This window comes from Trematomus bernacchii, unplaced genomic scaffold, assembly GCF_902827165.1.
Source record: "Trematomus bernacchii unplaced genomic scaffold, fTreBer1.1, whole genome shotgun sequence".
NCBI lineage: Eukaryota > Metazoa > Chordata > Actinopteri > Perciformes > Nototheniidae > Trematomus > Trematomus bernacchii.
The window spans coordinates 10,742,885-10,760,594 of NW_022987698.1; the positions used below are offsets into that span (position 1 = coordinate 10,742,885).

Here is a 17,710-nt window from a genome sequence, read left to right on the forward strand (position 1 = left end):
TTGGAGTTGTATTTGAGCAGATATATGAAATATGCAAGTGCCCGCAATAGGCGCGTTCACACCGCAGTACTTTTCCCACTTTAGTTCCGATATAGTTCCAAAATGTCGCGTTCACACCAAAAAGAGCCTGAACTCAAATTAGTTCATGAGAACCTTTTTACCCCCTTTTCCGTCAGTTTTCCGTCCCTGCTAGAGAGCAGGTACTTTCGTGGGAGAAAAAGGTTCCTATGTCTGATTGGCTGGGCGGAATGCAAACCACGCCCCGTAAAACTCCCAAAATGTTTTGTGAAGCCGCCATTTTATTATCCTCTCATTATTAGCATTAGCATTAGCCCAGCGCAGAAACGCAGAGAGACTAACTTATGGCAACACAAAAGAAAACATGGGAGCGGTGGAGATGAGGAGGTGTCGGCATTCTGGCGATTTACTCGGAAGGCTTCAGTAGAAGCTGCTGGGAGTCCCAGGAGCTTCTACTGAAGCCAGTCCCCCCGGCCGGGGACTTCGGGCGGCAGTATACGCCGTGCAGAAGAAGAAGAAGTGACGTCAGCGGCTTCATTTGCCTAATCCTCCCCCAGGGACTTATTCCGGTGTGAACGCGATCTGTACTTAGTTAATGAGAACTAAAGAGTTCTGATGAAACTAAGTTCTGATGAACCTTTGTGGGAAAAGTACTGCGGTGTGAATGCGCCTAATGTTTAGTTGTTGCTGGGTTTGTCCACCACAGTTCCAGACTAAAGTATTCGATGAATTGCGCAGATGTTCATGGTCCCCAGACAAAGTCCTGCAGACTTAGCTAACTTTGTTTTTGGCTAGCAAGCTAACAGCTAATACACTGAGTGTCATAAAATCCTATACACTTACATTGATCATTTCCCCCCCAGGATGAAGTGTACTTTGGTTATCATCTGAATCATCATCCATTGTATGCAGCCAATACTTATGTTTATGACAAAAATATGATTTCCACATCAGCTGTAGTTTACTTTGTGTTTAGTGCTAATTAGCAAAGGCTAGCCTGTCAACACACTTGTTTTTCAGAGGAGATTTTTGCACAGCAAACTATCTCAGATTCATGCTTTGCGTCTTGGGAAAAGTAGATCTGTCACAATATTACACTTGTAGATCTTCTTTTTTTCTACAAGGCACAGATAACCGTTAATTATTGAGGGATATGATAATTGTGCCACACTGATCACACATAGTGGTTGGAGTAGTTTATAATCTATTTAAGATTGTGATAATTCAGTAAAACACTACTGACAAAGGTCCAGAAGGCAGAAACGTTATGTTAGACAATTTGTGATGCTAAGCACGAGCAGCCATTAGCATGTTAGCATCCCCAGAGCAGCTAGTATTTCTTTATTACTGTAATTTGTTATTTTGTTTACATTTTATAATTGAAACTCATCAGTCTTCCTGGTTCACCTTTATGAAAGTTGCTTCAGGCTCACTTATTATCTTCTCTATCCTGAATTACCTGTGTTTTTGTTTCATTTATTATCATTTATTGCTATTAAGTCCAGCACAAGGCAATCTCAAAATATCCTCTGGCTGACTAATTGGATCCCATCAAAACTTTTCTATCACCACTCCCCCCTTGAGCGGGAAGCTAATGAGCACAGCGGGATGGAACGTTCATGAAGAGGCAGGATGCTTCAGTGATGCAGCATCTCTGACTCATGTGGTGGTCTAATCGTTGGTAATGCACTGAGCACAGCCTGCCTGTATTATGTCAAGGGTAACACAATGAAATGCTGTGTCCTTCTTGAAGGGAGTCTGGCTGCTATTTGCTGCAGAGATTTTGGCAAAATTCCCGGAAGGTTTAATAAGTGTAATGGTGAAACTGGCACTCTCCCTGCTGCCCTGTCATTGCTTTTCATTAACAAATGTTGCGCTGCTAAATCAGCTGCAGGACACTTTTCATTTGCTTGGGCTTGTGCAGTAAAGGTTGTGTGAGGATGTGATACTGTCATGTAAAGTTTAAGGAATTTTTTTCACATTTTGAGATGATTATATTTTACTCTACAGTAGCTGAGGTAAACAGTGATTCCCACAAACCAGCCACATACCGTATGGATTTCCCCGGAGAAACCTGCAGTGTGATGCGGCTCTGTCCAGTGACTCAGGTAGTCTATTGATTTCAGATGGCAGAATGAGACCTCATTAAGTCTGTTTAATTAAATGAAAGCACTGAGTTGTTAAATTGGAAGGGAATTAAAACAAGGGATCTAATAAATGTTCCATCAAGTATGTTAGATAACATGTTTTTTTCTAAAAGATCACCTGACATGAAGAAATCCTAAAAGAAATGGTAAAAAAACATCTAAAATGTCTAGTTATTGAAGTGAATTCGGTGCCATTATTTGATACTTTTATTTATGAGCCAATACCTGAAAACGTATATTCTCATCAGTTTTAGCTGCAGCCTATTTTGTGTTAAGTGCTAATTAGCAAAAACAAGAGAAAAAAAATGCTCCGACAAGTATGTTAAGTTACATCATTTTTCTTTAAAAATATCATCTAACATGCCCAAATCCTGAAAGAAATTATCAAATAAAATGTAAATGTATTGAACTGAATTGTGTGTCTACAGGCAGCATTAACACCCAGTGCGAGTCCTGCTTGACTTTCTTTAATTAGACAAGTCTGTTATGTGCCGTCATCCTTAATGAGGCAGTAGCAGTGATCCGTCAATTCTGTGGCTCATCCCACCTTCTGCTCTTTTAAATTATTCACTAGTTACATGATGGATGCCTGTAAACAAGGAAGGGAGGAACTAGTTGCCTTCTTTATGCTGCTGAGTCTGCTGGAGCTCTACAGCAACTGCTGCTGGCGAGAAAAATACAGAAAAAAACAACTTCCCATCTGTGGTCTGCCTGCCTCTTTACTGCAGCAAAACCAGCCCGAGCAGACCGGTAACTCCCCCACACCCCCCCCCCCCTCTCCTTCTATCCTCTCTGGTCCTCACACCTCACTGCCCTCAGGTTCCTGCAGAGCTCCTGCAGCAGGGATGCACAAGAAGGACCTAAAAACCAGCTCTGCAAACTGCCGGTCACCATCTTCACCTCTCCATTCACCACTCATCGATTCCCCCCCCCCTCACTTTCCTCCCTCCCCTCGCTCTCTTCCTCTCTTTCCTCCTGCTAATTCTCAAAGCTCAGCACTCCCTAGCTGCCTGTACTGAGAGAAAAAAGTGATGGAGCAAGAAAGAAAAGAGGAGGAGCACTGTTGTTAGTGCGCCACAGAAAATCTTACCCCCCCCCCTCTATACCCAATTGATGACAAGCAGGGTTTTTATTGAGTAGCTCCTCAGCCAATGAGCGAACAGTGCCGGGAAATACAGCAGTGGAACTGCACCGGCTTTGATGCTTGTGCTGATTTCAGTGTGTTAGAACAATGTTAATCTGTGTGAGTGTTTCCTCTGCTCTCTGCCTCTTCTGAGCACACGTCAGCAGCACTTTGAGCCAAAAAAGTCTCATTAGAGTGTCTGCTTTTTGGACAGAAACACCCCCAGGTGAAACTGGGACCTTCTGCCTCTGGGGGTTTGAGATGTCTTGTGAGAGTGGGATGAACCAAAGTGCAGATTGTTAAGATTTTTTTTTCTTCCTGCATACCTGACCCTGTTCTCTGCTTCCACTCAGTGTTTCGGAGGCTGCACTTCTCTCTTCAAGGTAAGCAGCTTTATTTGTTCCTTTCCTGTCCAAGACTGCATCATCAGTTACTGCGTGCCAGGTTGTCACAGAGGCACCTAGCCTCATTACACACATCCTGTCTGAATGTAGGAAAAGAAAGGCGGAAAGATGGAATAAATGTCTCAGGGGTAATTAGAGCAGACTGTGTAAGCGTTTTGCCAGTCGCTTCTCATTTTAATTCGGAGAGTCTTGAAATATTATCAAATCTGCCCAAAGAAGGAACTTTTACAGTATGCCGGTCAGTCCTCACACCTCATCATGTAGTGCTGCAGTGCAATGTTACATACTAAAACACAAATGTGTGTAAGGGTAGAACTTATACACTATACAGAAACAGCCTTTTTCATTTTTCATCATAATCTTGACATGAGGAATTTCATTAAAAGTGAGAAATACTAGATTTGGTTTTACTTACTGGTAAACAAGCAGATAGAAAATAAGTATTTTTTGGGACAATATGTAACTGATTTACATTCATTTTTTATTTGTGTTTCTTGACTGGGTCTTATTTTCCTGTGTTTTACTATGACTTGATGGAGGACGAGAGGCTGCTCACTCACACTTAATACAGTAAAAGCTTGGAGGGAGTGTGGGCAAAGTCAAATCTGCTGAGCCAGCAGGAGTGAAGGGCCCACGTCTGCAGAGCTCACTGTGCTTATGTGCATCTGTTACGCAAATGAATGTATGCCAAGTCCATTACAACCTTTCCTTTTAATATGTTTTAGTAAAAAAATGCCCTTGACGGTGATAAAGCTTTTGTTAAATGTTGCGCATTACAGCCTCTGATGGACATTTAAGCTTTGTTTCATTTTCTTGTCATTTAAGCAAACCCCCTTCTTTATCTGGCCTCACAGAGACCTCCCATGTGGATATTCCTGTTTTCTTATCGATTAAGAAATATTTTATATTCAGCCACAGTCCAGAGTTGCTCTGTGTTTGTACTGTGTGTCCCTGGGCTGATTATGATGCAGTGTGTGAACAGATCAGGTGGTGCAGTGCTTGCCTGATTCCCTAGGGGTGTTATGAGTACATGACTGGGACACTCCTGAGTGTGTGAGCCAAATGAGGACTTCCTTTTGGCATCAGCAGAGGTGTATCAGGGGGTGTGTCTCTGCAGTATGTCCGTACACATACACACACATGCACACACACAGCTTTCCACTTCTACAATCTATGCCGTGGTGCATTTAGCGCTGCAATAGATGGTTGATGGATTCAAAGTGACGTATCTTAATATAGCAGTGAATGCACTGAGTATGTGACCTGGTAATCCAATAAGAGAGCAGGCTTGTGTTAATCAATAAAAATGTTGATTGTTTCCCCTTTATTACCTATTTTATTAACTGTTAAGAGAGTCATGATTAAGTTACTCATGTGACAAATTAAAAAGGGAAATAGCCCAAGATAAACTACACGATGACAAAGCAGCACAGCAGCACATTTGACATTTGTTATCTGTCTTTACTGTAGATATGTTGGACTATTAAAAACATTATTCCTGTAGAAAATATCGTTTTGTATCTAAAGTTATGTTTCTTTTTCTGAATTTGCATTCAGTGGTACACTGAGAGAGGATTAATCATTCTGAAGACAGTGTTGCAGCCTGTGCCTGGTGTCTGGTGCTGAAGTCAGCGTTACATCTGTTGGATGAGATATATTATAGAGCGTCCCTTTTATAAAAATCGTTCAATACTGAGATCTTTGACAAATATATGCAAGCAATTATACTTTTTTGTTTTCATGCTAATATGCTAATGGTGTTGCTGTACGTGACTCATTGAACTGGTCGACTATTTGGTCCAGACTCTATTTTCTGAGGAGGAATCCTTTCTGACTCTGTGATTCCCTGACTTTTAGCGCCACCATGTTGTCTACATAAGTGGTTTTGAGTGAAATGTCTATGGTTGAATGCTATAAGAAATGTTGTTCATGTGTTTCCCCTAAGAATAAAAATATTACCACTTCGGTAACCCTCTCACTTTTCATCTAGAAACCACCATCATGTCAAAGTTTACATTTGCAAAAGGATTGGTTTATAACCAAATATCTGAAAAAGGGCATCCCCATCAGCAGCTGTGAGTGTGTTTGAGTTGAGCCCTTAAGGTAATGTTAGCATGCTAACACTCTAAACTACAGTGGTATACATCCATCCACATATACACATATACATACATACATACATACATACATATGCCTACATACATTGATCAGCATATTAGCAGCGTCATTGTGAGCACGTTAGCATGCTAATGCAACCCAGTCTCACGGCATTTCGTGTTATAGTCACGAAATTAATTTAATCTATTGATTCCCCTGCTGAAAAAACCAGCTTAGACCAACAAGGCTGGTCAGTCAATATTAGGCTGGATTAGTTTGCTGGTTGAGAGGGGTTTTGGACACTTTAGCTGGTCAGGATAGCTGGTTTGGTCACAGTGGTCTAGCTGGTCACCATTAGCTGGTCGGGATAGCTGGTTTAGCTGGTAAAAGCTGGTGGTCACAGTGGTCTAGCTGGTCAGGATAGCTGGTTTGGTCACAGTGGTCTAGCTGGTCACCATTAGCTGGTCGGGATAGCTGGTCTAGCTGGTAAAAGCTGGTGGTCACAGTGGTCTAGTAGCTGGTCACCATTAGCTGGTCGGGATAGCTGGTTTAGCTGGTAAAAGCTGGTGGTCACAGTGGTCTAGCTGGTCACCATTAGCTGGTCAGGATAGCTGGTAAAAGCTGGTGGTCACAGTGGTCTAGCTGGTCACCATTAGCTGGTCCGACTGGTATGATCTTGAGTAGAACTTTAACTGGGATTACTTGATGGTGAAGCTGGTCATATATGATGATGAAACACTCTCACCCAATTGCAGTAGCTCAATGAACATCTATCATTTCAGATCAGAGCACCTACCTTACCAGAAAGGTACCAGAATGTATAGAATGTCTGTAAATAAATACTCATACATCAAATGATTAGAAGCAGGAAAATAATTTATAACACACAATGAACATTAACACACATTTGAAAACATTTTCAAAACACCCATTACTTCATATTTTTAAGCAGTTTCCTTCAACTGTTTCTTTCCGTTTTTCACAAGGTCCTGTATTTTTTGTGAAATGTAGTAACCGGCCAACTTCTCCTTCTCGGTCTTCTCCACGTTTTGTGAATTCAGCCATCCTCTGAAGCACTCTTGAAAAGAGAAAGGAAAAACAGATTACATTTTAGCTTTGTGTTATGATTACTTAAATATGTGCACTGTGAGATGAAAAAGACAAATGTATCAAGTTTAGTTTTGAACATTCACTGTGATTGGGTCTATTGTCCACGCAATACACCGTATTTAATTTTTTATTTAATATTCTGTTCTTGTAAATATCATATTCTATTATATTACATGTATATAAACTTTTTGCACTACTTTTTATTTTGTATTTTTGTATTTTATTGTATATGTTGCATTGTTGGAGGAGCTCAGGTCAGAAGAATTGCATTGACATTTCTACACTGTAGCTGCTGAGCATATGAGAATAAAAGCTTTGAATCTTGAATCCAACACTTTTTTCAGTGGAAAATCCTGAATTGTAGGATACTTTGGCCATAATAATGCTTTATGATTACATTTCTAGTGAGAAGTGTATATTTTACTTTCAGAATCTTCCTCCAGTGGATGTGCACCTGCGTAACACATGGTGCCTCTTGTCTGAACAATTTTTTAAGCGATTTGTAATCTATTCTTGTCGACTTGCAGCCTAAATACAAAGATAACTCCACTCTCCTACCACTGCTTACCTCTAATGAGCCTTGGTAGAACTAGTGTCCGAGTCATGGGGTCCAGAACGGACTGAAGACATGTGGAACAGAGTCATAGGGTCCAGAACTGACTGAAGACATGTGGAACAGAGTCATAGGGTCCAGAACTGACTGAAGACATGTGGAACAGAGTCATAGGGTCCAGAACGGACTGAAGAGATGTGGAACAGAGTCATAGGGTCCAGAACGGACTGAAGACATGTGGAACAGAGTCATAGGGTCCAGAACTGACTGAAGACATGTGGAACAGAGTCATAGGGTCCAGAACGGACTGAAGAGATGTGGAACAGAGGACAGGCATGGTTCCATGTACAGGGAACTTTTTGAACCTTTCTGCAGCGATGAATAAAGAAAACAAAGAAGACATTTTTAATAATAGTAATGATGGTAACAACAATTATATTAGTATAACTATTTATATAGCACTTACACAATTGCAAAGTGATTCTCACAACAAAAATAAAGAACAAAACAATATCAACAATAAAAAAACAAATGATTATAGGAATGTTAAGAGACAAAGAAATGATAAACATTCTGAGAGGCCGACTACAAAAGCTAGACTCAATGGCTCTTGATGACATCAATGAGCAGTCCCAATAGATGCTGTGGTATAAAAAGAAATAGGTCCAGATTTCTTCTATTTTGTGTTGGATGATTTGTTTTATTGATTGCTGATGGATGTATATATATAGGGTTTATTCAACAGCAGTAAAGCATTAAGTTGCTAAATTAACGTACACTGAACTGTTAAACAACTTACCACTATTTAGGAAAGGCTCTGATCAGGAGGGTTGACTAGTAGGACAGCAAAGAGGTGGTGTCATGTACAACCATTGGTAGATGTTACACCTGAAAGAAAGATAAGGAAATAAGAGAAGACAGGAGGACAAACATCCTCTTAAGTAAAAGACCAAATCAAGTCAAGCTTTAACCTGAGCCTGTTTTTTCAGTCTTTACAATGCACTGTTGGAAAATACCTTCCAAAGGCTACATTCAAACTCAATACCATAAATAACTGGGTACCAAAGTGCTTTACCTGATAGAACACGTTCCACACGGAGCAGCAACCATCCGGCTCGGCCTTTTGCTGCATATCATCTCCTCCCTCTCCACTGTTTCCAGTAGATCAGTTTTATTGGATAGTAGACTATCCAATAAAACTGAAATTCCCCAAAAAATCATATTAAAAAAAAGTTAAAAACAATAACTTGCTTTTGGCATTGAAATAGATTAGATTAGATTAGATTAGAATCTCACCTTTTTCCTGGATGTCAGGAAGGCGTTCCCTTCAAGTCCGCAACCAGTCATAGGGGTTCAAATGCAAAGCCTGAACGATGACAAGAGCGAGATTTACATTTTACAATTATATTTTTAATTCATACCAGAGCAGTGTGTACGACATGCAAAGAACAGACAGACTCACACAGACTCACACACTTTGGTGATGTCCTTATCTGATAATGTTTCATCTTTTAGCAGCAAAGTAACATTACTCAAAGTATATGTATGTTTTGCATCTCCTCAACAATGGTCTGTATCATTGAGTAGAAAAAAACTGTCCCCACAATTTCAGGTAGATTAACACACATTTGTAAGAAAAGTTTACAATGAAGCACAAAAACCCTCTTTGTATTAAGCTAGCTGCATCAGAAAGTACAGCTTAACATGCTAACCTTTGGTGGAGAGCTACAGTTAGCTAACTTCATGTTCAACACAACACCTCTAATGGCATTACATTGACGATTTTAAACAAAACGTAACCCTCTCAACTTGTAAGATAACGTTAAGTTAACTTACAACTTATAGCTGCATCACGTTTTTCAGGGGAAACACAAACTGCAGAAAACGTTAGCTGCTAACTATTGTTAGCTAAGACAGCTAGCCTCCTAGCAAACGTAAGGTTAAGTTAACATTAACGTAACGTTGTAAGAAAGCAAAACGAACCTTCGAGAAAGCTTTTACTCTCAGACTTGGTGAAATTGTGTAGTGTTGCTTACCTCCAGAAGGACTTTTAGCGCGTTTCCCAGTAGACAGAGCTGTCAGAGCGGTGCCTCTCAGAAGAGCAGCCGCTGGGCGGAGTCACAGAAACGTTCAACTGATCTTCACTCCTCGACCGTTAGTGCCAGTCAAAACATACCGCTTTGTTTCAACCACTGCCGTGTCGCCGTTCCCCCGTGTCCCGCCCTCTCTGTCTGTCTGTGTCTATTTCAGTTTTGCTAGCAAGACTGCTGATAGACCAGCTTCACCAGCTTCACCAGCATAGACTAGCTAAAACCAGCATAGACCAGCATGACATCCATGCTGGGCTATGCTGGTTTAGCTGACCAGGCTGGTCTTGAACCAGCAAGAACAGCCTGGTAAACCAGCCTAACACCAGCCTAACACCAGCCTAACACCAGCTAACACCAGCTAACACCAGCTAACACCAGCTAACACCAGCTAACACCAGCTAACACCAGCTAACACCAGCTAACACCAGCTAACACCAGCTAACACCAGCAACCATCTTAAACTGGTCTATGCTGGTTTTTTCAGCAGGGTCGTGTTCACCAACACGATTTTCACATTTTTTTCGTGTCACACAGAACGATTTTAAATGCAATGTATTTCTATTGGTAGTATGTTTCGTGCCTGCAACACGTCTTTTTGTCCGGTCGGGTCTTGGAAGACCAGAAGCTGTGTGGTTCATAAAAACATGTTCTTACTCAATATCTTACCCTAAGCCTAACCCTATCCCTTTTATTTTAAATTGTATAATGTCTGAGTTTTTTTGCCGTCAGTGAGGAAAAGAAATGGGGCTCAGAGCCTCAGAATACTGAAATCTGTATTTTATGTCATCTTTTTTTCCTTCTAATTTGTTATTATTTGGTGCAGGCACGAAACATACTACCAATATAAATACATTGCTTCTAAAATCGTTCTGTGTCAGAATACTGAAATCTGTATCTGTCTTTTTCCTTCTAATTTGTTATTATTTACATTGCTTTTAAAATCGTTCTGTGTGACACGAAAAAAATGGCGAAATCGTGTTGGTGAACACGAATCAATAGATTAATTTCGTGACTATAACACGAAATGCCCTGAGACTGTTGGCTAATGTTAGCATTTAGCTCAAGACACTGCAGTGTCTCAGTACAGAGTATGAGCTCCACAAGTCTATTCTTTTATTGTATTGCATCTTCTTCCTTAGTTTTCTTGTATTTAGCACAACAACTTCTTTGGATAAATGTAATTTTTTGTTGATATTTGATTGTCGGCCTATGTGGCTTTGTAAAACTGACAGATCAGAGATATTATTCCAGGTTGTCAACAGTTCACACAGTTATCCGGGAGGCCTCATTTGAGCTCTTTAAGTTTTCACATCAGTGCTCCTCTTGAGGAGAGGTGTTCTTGCCCAGAGGACTTCTGCTGCTTGATGGTTCATGAAATGGGATCTGTACTGCAGCAGCCTATAATCCTGTCCTCAGACTCAGGTCCTTCTTCACAGGCTGTCAGGTGCATCAATGTACACCACTTACACTGTTGATGTTTCTCATTTATACTCTAGACATCGTGCTTGGTGAGTAAGTCTGCCTGAACTAATACTACAGCCAGTTGCCACAGTGTCGACTATTCATAAAATGGCATTTGATGATGTGTTTTTAGACTGGACCGTGATGCCAGGAAAGATGTTTGCAGGCTTTGAAAGCTTCCATTTGAAAGTTGCTGAAGATGTCTTTCCTGTCAGTTAGATGCTAGTACATTTCTCTGCCTGAGGATACTTTGGATGGATTTGTTTACATTTTTAGGATTATTACTTCATGAAGCTCTGGCCTTCTTTGCCAAATGACTGCATTCAAACTGTAAGGAACAAAATCTATACAAGCCTTTAAATGTTGGCCTAGATTGAGTTTTGGTCAATTAGCAGATAAAACATTTTTTTCTGAAAGAGTGCTGATGTTTAACCTTCAGGGCAACACAGAACATGCAGCAGGTCAAAGAGACTGGAGACACATAAGAGAGGGGAAAGTTACATGACTCATTCACGCCTTCATCTCCTCCCGCCTGGACTATTGCAACGCACTCCTCTACGGCATCAGCACTACATCCCTCAATAGACTTCAGCGTGTCCAGAACGCAGCCGCCAGACTCCTCACCCACACCAAATCATGGCATCATATCACCCCGGTCCTCAAAGAACTTCACTGGCTCCCCGTTTCACACCGCATCCAACACAAACTCCTGGTACTCACCTACAAAGCCCTCCACCACCTGGCCCCCCCCTACCTCACTGACCTCCTGATCCTCTACCAACCACCCCGGTCCCTCAGATCCACCTCAGCCGGTTTGCTTTCCATCCCCAAGGCCAAACTCCGGAGCTTTGGGGACAAAGCATTCTCTGTGGCAGCCCCGAAGCTCTGGAACTCCCTCCCCCAAGACCTCCGTGAGTCCGAGTCCCTCACCCTGTTCCAGTCCCGCCTCAAAACCCATCTCTTCAAATCTGTATACCCATAAGCCCCCCCCCACCCCCCACTTCCTCCTGACTGCTTTCTGTTTTTTTTTGTTTTTTTCTCTGTTTTTTTTTTTGTTTTTCTGTTTTGTTTTTGTTTTGTTGTTGTTTTATTGCCTGTCCTTGTCTGTCTACCCTTCCCCAAATGTAAAGCGTCTTTGGGTTTAGAAAAGCGCTATAAAAATTTAATTTATTATTATTATTATTATTATGAGAACATACTGGTTCAAAGGGAAAGTGTAGCGGCCAAAGCACATTGACTGAGTTAATTAATCCATGTCATTTTCAAGTTAAAAACACACACTCTCCTCTGTTTTCACTTTCTCCAATGGGACAATTTGATGCTTATTGTCCTTTGTTTTGTAATGTAATATTATAAATGTTTTCTGTTGGTCGATAAAACAATACATTTAAAAATATCAGCTGGCACCTGAAAATAAACTTTTTTAAAAACATTTTCTTGTTAAAAAATGTTATGGATTATCAAGAAAATGACTAGCATATTACTTCATGTATGAAAACAATGTCCTACAACTGAAAACTGTTTTAGAAGGCTGTTACAAACCCACAAATACATATTATTCTCTAGGCTTTACAAGATAGAGTCCAATGTGTTGGTTTTATGTTCTGTAACTTTATTTCCCTGGTACACGATCACCGCTCTCCTTAGAAAGCGTTTCATGTAGCAAATCATCTCTGATAACTGATGCCACTGTACTCTACTTACTCATAAGGACATGGCAGACAGATACAAGTATTTCAATTAAAAAAAATCCAACGTATGATATATTACCGTACATTGGCATCTGTTTTATTTACTCGCCTCAGTGAAGAGTGATCACATGACTGTAGTGACTGTCAGTTTCAGCTCAGTCTCTGCAGTCTCGTACTGAAAAAGGATCAATACCTTTCAGCAGATCGATGGAAGTGCTTCATGGGTGAATTAATATATGTAAGTACCAGATTGAAGCGGCAAAAAATTGGTAGTTTATCTACTGCATGTGTGCGTCCGTGTGCCTATAGGCACATGTACTTACATAAACATGCAGTAATACAGTAGAGCTGAAAGCTGATGTTAAAGGAACATTTCAAGGTGAAGTGTATACAAAATAAACATCAGTTGGGACAGTAGCTGAAATAGTAATATCCAAAGATCCTTTACTCAAAGCATCTACATTTAACAGTGAACATTGATTAAATGACATGTGAAAGGGGTCATGTGTAGTTGTGAACATACAAAGAATCATCTGCAGCTTCTCTCTGCTATATGGAGATTAATAAAGTGAGTTTGGCAGGTTTTATTCAATAGTTTTGTATCAATAGTGACGTCAAATAGTTATAATCTGATTTTAAATTGTTCCAACAACCTTTGCTGTTTTGTGAAATAATGGTTATTAGACTCTCTGAATCTCAAAGAGAGTAAAGTGTCTTTACTCTAACTGAATCTTGACAAGGGGCCCCAACTTCTGTGAATATAGACTTTATGTTAGTAACAAAAGCTGTCAGATAAATGTAGTGGAGTAAAAAGTCCTATATTATTCGCTGAAATCTGGTGGTAAAGAAGTATTAAGTAACATTCATTCTTAAGTAAAGTCACATACTTATACGCAAGTACTCTTTAATGTACCTCTGAATTGAAATAGTGTACAGTTTTGATACTTCAAAGCTAGAAATGAATACACTGTGTGGAAAACGTTTTATCTAACAAGCAGCTGAAATGATCAAGAAGTCTGCAGAGCCATTTTACTGAATGTTGTGACCTCTGAAGAGTATATATTGTATACACAGCGCCCTCAACTGGTCACTCCGAGTCTTACACTCTTAGCTGACTAGGAATAAAATCAGCTTTAAAGAATTCAATTTAGCTATTTGTGAAATGCATATTTTTAATCACATTATATGAAGTGATTAATTTATAGCAGAAACATTAGGATCTTTATGTCTTTTTCTGGGCTGATTCAGAATATACTTTTTCTGAGGATTTGCTGAGAAAGGGCTTTCTTAATGATTTCCATTTGCCTTCTGCTCTCGCAGCATCAAACCCCTGACAGATTTTGAAACTTGCTGGAGCATAAAATGAACGATGGCACTATTGACACATCTGGTTCTTCGATGTATTGCTTTGCCTTTGGCCTATAGTGGCGTTTGCAATACAGCCTTCAACGTTTTTTCTTCTAAATGCAACACTTCATCTGTATTTTTAATAAGACACATAAGGATGTATGCAAATGATTGGCCACCGTTTAATTAGTAAGGGTATCTAATAAAATCTGATGTGAAAGGGCTTGGAGGCCAGATGAAAAGAAGATGAAATGTAAGAAGTCGGTGCAGAAGGATCAGATAATTACTCACTGTACCAGTGTCCCCTTTGGCTTCCCTTTTCTCAGTACTGCTCCGCCATGTTGCCCCAAATCTGTGCAGTGCAACACATGATCCTTCACTGGTGGGGGGAACATTCCCTCTCTCTGTTTCCTCCCCTCTGCTCCCTAAATGCACCAATGTATCCAGTGTAGTCTGTCAGGCTATTTTCAGCACAGGGAGCCAGAAGAGAGTGCAGGCCTAAAGTGTGTATACATGTACATCGCATATCTGTATAGTTTGTTGGTTTCAATAATGTGCACAATTAGTCAGAATGTAAAAAAGTACATCAACTTGAGTATTGTACTTAAATAATATTTTGACATACATATCTTGAGAGAGCACATGATTCGATTATGTAATATGATGCAGTACAGTACGACTTATCTACCCAATATTAAAATAAAGTATTTGTTGGGCATTAAAACATAATAATAATAATAATAATAATAATAATAATATATAATACTGTGAAAAAAGCTAATCTGCTTAATAATTACTTTTAGTTTTGATACTGAAGGTACATTTTGCTGATAGTACTTCCGTACTTCTACTTAAGTAACCGTTCTCATTCAGGACTTTAACTTTTAGTGCATTATTTCAACATCATAGAATAACTATTGCTTAAAGGGGCCCTATTAAGCAGAGTTTCAGATTCATATTTGTATTTTGTTCCTCTACTGTGAGATGTTTACATGCTTTAATGTTCATACAGGTCTTTATTTCTCTCACACTGCCTGTGCTGCAGCATCTTTTCACCCTCTGTCTGAAACCAGAGCCCAGTCTGCTCTGATTGGTTAGCTGGCCAGCTTTGTTGAGATTTCCGCCCCTTAGCCTATCACGTACAATGTGTAAGAGCGCTAGCCAAAAGAAGAATGAGTGTCACATATTGATGTCACTATGTTGGAAGTAACCAAAGGAGTCCAATTAAGGCGTTTCAGGAAGTGGGAGGGGGAGTGTGTGGGAGAGAAACTTGGATTTTAGACTTTGCAAACCTTTTACATGCACATAACACATTGCAGGAAGTCGACAGGATGAAATTAATGGCACATGTAGAAAGAAGAGATTTCATTACTGAAGCGTTAGATTTTTTCAATCTGAAAAACCTTGAGAGGATTACATTTAGAAAAAACGTTTCTCATCCACTCCAGTGATGTGTCATTGAGACTGTAATGGGTTTCAATCATTCATATGATTTTCATAAAGTGCAATAAATCAAACTTTCAAGTAAACTTTTTGATGATGTTCCTGTCTCAGTTACCTTTTTCATCACCACAGGGGAAATTGTGGGTGTTATAGTTTTCCCTTAAGCTATGTATGTGATCAAACTCACAGGGGAAATTTAGTAGAAAGACATTATACAGTGAATTACTTTTGTTAGTTATACCCTTGTGATTAGAATTGTTTTCCACTCGTTTCATGATGTAAGTAGATGGTAATGAAGTGTTGCGTAAGTTGTTTACTGCAAATACCCGATGGACATGCTTGCAGACATTTGATTTGTATGATGGTTTGATTATTTGAAAGCGATTTGCATTTTCTTAACGAGTATCTTTTAGGGCTACAGTAGTATTCATGTTTTTATTTTTATTTCAGAGTACCATCCATCTTGTTGTAGACCGGTCAAGTTTTGCACAGAAGTCAAATGTCTGACCTGTGAGGTCATCAGCTGTTGTGTCTTCCCCGGTCACTGCTTTTTTGTCTGCGATGGTACAGTCTATAAGATTCTTGCCCAATTAAAGTAAATAGCAGTAGTTCCAAAAGTTGCCATCATCGCAGTCAAATGCTCTTTTACTCAACTAAGTGGTTGTGTTTTGTGTGGACTGCTATGACTTTTGGAATGAATTACAACATACAATATATTTTCCTAATCATCTGAATACGTCTCGATATCTGTCACTCACTAGCAGTAGGCTCTGTATACTTTTGCTTATTAAATACACTTTTTTTTAACATTGCATGTGCAAATCTTCAATATTCAAACGTATAAATTATAAGAATCTGTTAATTGGGCACATTTTTGTTGCAGATAGCCTACTAAATATAATTGGATGAATAGGAAGATCCCGTGATGACACCGGCGAGCTGAGCGGAGTAGTCGGGTGCAGGCGGTAATCGGACATAACTATGATTTAACCAAACTGAAAGTCTCAAAGTGTAATGCGCAGTCAGTTCTATTAGTGTGTAAAAACATCTGCGTTTTAATGCCCGGCAGTAGTTTGACCAGAGCTAGAGCAAAGGAAGACAGCGGCCTCATGGCGGAAATGTTTGGTGAAGAGGAACACGTCCCCAAGTGGGCTTGTCAATTGCTTTCTGAAATACAAAGCGTTAAAGAAACCTGTAACGTAAGGCTTGACAATCTGGACAAGGCTATTGTTCAGTTGAAGAAAGACTCTAAGGCCACTTCTCAAAGAATCAAAAACGCAGAGAAGCGTATTAGCGCGATAGAGGATCAAGCCAATTCCCAAGGGAAGACAATGGGGGATCTGTCCAAAAATGTCAAGGCCCTCCAGGGTAAAATGCTGGATCTGGAAGCCAGAGGTCGGAGAAATAATCTCATCCTAGCCAGCCTCCCCGAGGGTAAAGAAGCCGGCGGCATCTCCCCACCACTGGATAAAATTCTCCGACACTTCCTGAAGCTGAGTGACACAATCCCCGCACCTGAGATAGAGCGTGCCCACCGCGCTCTGCGTCCCATCCCGGACCATGGGCCCTCCGCAGCATATCATCATACGTTTTCTCAGATGGAGCGATAAGAACGAGGTGTTTAAGACGCTGGTGTCTGCTAAAGGAAAGCTGACATGGGACGGACATGATCTTCGCATGTTTCAAGATTTTCCAATGGAGATACAGCGCCAGCGAGAGTCATACAGAGAGCTCTGTAGCATGCTGCGCAAAGAAAACCTACGGCACGGCATCTTGTACCCTGCCCGACTCACTTAAGTAAAGTTGGAACGATATTGGCAGATTCTGAATTCATGGATCAATAACTGATGAACAAAACGTTATTCGGACACAAATTACGTCTCCTAAGTACCGTGGTAAGGTTGACACCGAACTACAATCACATTTTGATCAAAAAAAGCCAATACGTGCCGTCCTCCAAGCTGGACACATTACATTGGTCTCTATCTACAGCTGGAGAAGAAACGAGTGATAATATTCAATCACTTCACTATTATACAGTATATTTTTACCAAACTCACTACACACATCAATAGTCTCCTGTTGCTCATACTACAGCAGAGAGTTTGGAAGAATATGGTTTTGAATAATTTTGGTGAATATTATTTATAATGTAAAATCTTCAATAAATATGGCATCATGTTTTTTAACCCACTTACCAGGTCTTTTACCAGATGCTGTGGGACG

The 17,710-nt window shown here is 40.2% G+C and overlaps 1 protein-coding gene and 1 long non-coding RNA gene across 4 annotated transcripts in view; one reads left to right on the plus strand and one right to left on the minus strand.

The window, feature by feature from the left end:
* The first annotated feature begins 3,418 nt into the window (after positions 1 to 3,418).
* The window catches only part of LOC117489809 (synaptotagmin-2-like), a 40,499-nt gene continuing 26,207 nt past the window's right edge, over positions 3,419 to 17,710 (plus strand). For 2 of the 3 annotated variants that reach the window (XM_034139344.1, XM_034139347.1), the window contains exon 1: positions 3,419 to 3,671. The gene's annotated coding sequence lies outside the window, so the exon portion shown is untranslated. The remainder of the gene's footprint in view (positions 3,672 to 17,710) is intronic. The other variant, XM_034139345.1, reaches the window with a different exon arrangement.
* Positions 6,771 to 7,513, minus strand: LOC117489810. The gene is made up of 2 exons (XR_004556630.1): positions 7,468 to 7,513; positions 6,771 to 6,867 (listed from the first exon to the last, which is right to left on the minus strand). It is a non-coding gene; the product is annotated as an uncharacterized LOC117489810 (long non-coding RNA).